We start from the raw sequence: 3,766 nt of genomic DNA, 5'->3' as shown, positions 1-3,766 counted from the left end.
GTCAATAACTCCCTCTGAAAGCATTTAGTCACTTTGCAAGCGCACAGAGAAGTCACTGCAAGTAAGAATGGGTTGTATACATTCTTTTCCTCTACCACAAGCTGTATGCCTCCCTTAGAGAGGGCCAGCATGGGAGCTGCTGACAGGACTAGCTTGTGCGGGGTTTTTTGGTTTTGGGTTTTTGGCTTTTTTTGTTTGTTTTTTTGTTTTTGTTTTTTTGTTTTTTTCAAGACGAGGTTTCTTTGTGTAGCTTTGGAGCCTGTCCTGGAACTCACAGAGATCTGCCTGCCTCTGTGTCCCGAGTGCTGGGATTAAAGTCATGCACTACCACTGCCCGGAACTTGTGTGAGTTTTATGCAGAGTGGATCATGTTGTGCATTGATGAGCTTTATAGAGGCTTTGATATGCTCTCAAAGGGACCCGCAGCAATAACCCAAGTCACAAATAGCCTCAGCTTACTGTAGCTCCCCAAGTGACATAGTATCTCTGGGTCTCGTGGCAATTTCTGACCACAGAAATGGATAGGTGGGGCAAATGCATAACCAGTTCCAGCCAGTTCTGTTAGAATCAAACTTGCATGTGGACTCTGGAGAGCCATGCATGGGCTTCTAATAAGACCCTTCTTTGCGTCCCACTCACTCCTAGGGCCTCCCCTAGACACAGGAAGAAAGGAGACTCCTTCCCACCTACAAATCCTGTGACAATCTGCTGGCTAGCCAAAGACACCACCCCATTCTATCAGCCCCTTCTTCCTGCATGGGGAGGAGTGGATATGAAACCAAGGCAACCCAGCTCTGGGCTACCTGCCTCTGTCCTCAGCTTCCAGAGTGCTCCCAGCTGTTGTGGGGCAGAGACCCCAGGCTGCGGTGAAAAGCACCCCTACCAACCTGAGGGAACCCAGGCCTAAGACCAGAGACCAGGATCCTCTTGGTGCTGCTGGATGAGAGATTATAGAGGCAAGGAAAGTGGCCTAGAGGACTTGCATGTTCCTATCAGCAGGGAGCCGGGTCCAGAAGCAACTGTGGAGTCAGCAGGTGATGGAAGGGCTTCCTGTGGCCCTGCGCCCTCTCTCCTGCACTGACCCTCCCTCTCTCCTGCACTGACCCTCCCTCTCTCCTGCACTGACCCTCCCTCTCTCCTGCACTGACCCTCCCTCTCTCCTGCACTGACCCTCCCTCCCTCTCTCCTGCACTGACCCTCCTTCTCTCTCTCCTGCACTGACCCTCCCTCTCTCCTGCACTGACCCTCCCTCTCTCTCTCCTGCACTGACCCTCCCTCTCTCCTGCACTGACCCTCCCTCTCTCCTGCACTGACCCCCCCTCTCTCCTGCACTGACCCTCCCTCTCTCCTGCACTGACCCTCCTTCTCTCCTGCACTGACCCTCCTTCTCTCCTGCACTGACCCTCCTTCTCTCCTGCACTGACCCTCCCTCTCTCTCTCCTGCACTGACCCTCCCTCCTGCACTGACCCTCCCTCTCTCTCTCCTGCACTGACCCTCCCTCCTGCACTGACCCTCCTTCCCTCTCTCCTGCACTGACCCTCCCTCTCTCCTGCACTGACCCTCTCTCCTGCACTGACCCCCCCTCTCTCCTGCACTGACCCTCCCTCTCTCCTGCACTGACCCTCTCTCCTGCACTGACCCCCCCTCTCTCCTGCACTGACCCTCCCTCTCTCCTGCACTGACCCCCCCTCTCTCCTGCACTGACCCTCCCTCTCTCCTGCACTGACCCTCTCTCCTGCACTGACCCCCCCTCTCTCCTGCACTGACCCTCCCTCTCTCCTGCACTGACCCTCCCTCTCTCCTGCACTGACCCTCCCTCCCTCCTGCACTGACCCTCCCTCTCTCCTGCACTGACCCTCTCTCCTGCACTGACCCCCCCTCTCTCCTGCACTGACCCTCCCTCTCTCCTGCACTGACCCCCCCTCTCTCCTGCACTGACCCTCCCTCTCTCCTGCACTGACCCTCTCTCCTGCACTGACCCCCCCTCTCTCCTGCACTGACCCTCCCTCTCTCCTGCACTGACCCTCCCTCCCTCCTGCACTGACCCTCCCTCTCTCCTGCACTGACCCTCTCTCCTGCACTGACCCCCCCTCTCTCCTGCACTGACCCTCTCTCTCTCCTGCACTGACCCTCTCTCTCTCCTGCACTGACCCTCCCTCCCTCCTGCACTGACCCTCTCTCTCTCCTGCACTGACCCTCCCTCCCTCTCTCCTGCACTGACCCCCCCTCTCTCCTGCACTGACCCTCCCTCTCTCCTGCACTGACCCTCCCTCTCTCCTGCACTGACCCTCTCTCTCTCCTGCACTGACCCTCCCTCCCTCTCTCCTGCACTGACCCTCCCTCTCTCCTGCACTGACCCTCCCTCTCTCCTGCACTGACCCTCTCTCCTGCACTGACCCTCCCTCTCTCCTGCACTGACCCTCCCTCTCTCCTGCACTGACCCTCCTCTCTCCTGCACTGACCCGCTAGTTTCAGCATCTCTCTCCCCTCTTCCTGTTTGGAATCATGGAAGAGGAAGGAGTGACCAGGCTGCAGCCCAGCCTCCTTAGACTCCCAGACAGCAAGATCGGACTGCGTGCTCTGCAGCAGGGGGATGACCCTGTAAGCCTTCTTGCTCCTGCCGCTCATCAGAGCCCACGGGAGGTGCTGGCCGCATGTGGCTGCCTCTAATACGGAACTTCCTATGGTTTCTGAAGGGTGAGGCGGTGGGTAGCCAGCTACAGAGGGAACAGGAGCCCTGAGCGGTTTTCTCTTTTGGAGGTTGGAGCCAGGGGAAAGGCAGACAGCAGCCCCTGCTCCGCACACTCAGCCTCTTCTGTGAGACTGGCCCTGCCAGAGAGAGGCACGCAGAAGTTCAAAACACATGTCTTCATCCTGGGATTTCCAGAGCTAGCAGGGGCATCTCTGGCGGCCTGAGGGCATCAGTTGCAGTCCATTAGCCCTATGAACGTTGAGTGTTACATTACACAACGAAGTCTTTGCAGGGTGATTCAGCTAATGTCCTCCTGGGTTAGCTCCTTAGGCACTAAATGGGACCCTGTGTACCCAGTGGAAGAGAGAGGCCCAGGTGGATTTTATAACGGCACACGCACAGGACAAGGGTGAGGTAAAAATGGCACACAGAAACACCTGAGGTTGCTGGTGCTGGGAGGTAGCCACAGCACAGGAGCTCTAACAAATGGCAAGAGCTGCAGAGGTGTGGCCAGGTTTGCTTCTAGAACTGTGGTGGGGGTGTGGCCTTGATTTTGCCCAGTTTTTTTTTTTTTTAAAATGTTGGCCTTCTGACTCCAGAACTGTTAGAGAATATAAGCCTTTCTTTGTGCCTCCAGGTTCGTGGTCTTTTGTCACAGTAACCCCAGGGCCAGCCTTGTAAGTGAAGTGGAAGCCGGAGTCTAAAGACAACTCAGGTAAATAGAGCCACATTTGTCCCCCTGGGAAATATATACGGAGTGCCAGTACAGCCAGGCGCTGTGAACAAGGAAGGCAGAAGCCCTGAGAACACTGGGATGGGAGTGGAGAGCGGGTAATACTAGAGTGTCTCAGTCACTCTTCCGTTGCTGTGAAGAGACACCGTGACCAAGCAAACTCTTGAAAAGGAAAACGTTTAACTGAAGCTTGCTTACTGTATCAGAGGTTCGGTCCATTACCATCATGCTAGGGAGCATGGTGGCGTGCACAGCAGGAGCTGAGCTACATCCTGGCCCACGGGCTAAGAGAAAAGGAGAGAGACAGAGACACGGAGACAGAAAGACACACACACACACA

The sequence above is a fragment of the Peromyscus eremicus genome, chromosome 14 (assembly GCF_949786415.1).
Source record: "Peromyscus eremicus chromosome 14, PerEre_H2_v1, whole genome shotgun sequence".
In the NCBI taxonomy this organism is placed as follows: Eukaryota; Metazoa; Chordata; class Mammalia; order Rodentia; family Cricetidae; genus Peromyscus; species Peromyscus eremicus.
Note: the sequence above shows the minus strand (reverse complement) of the source record.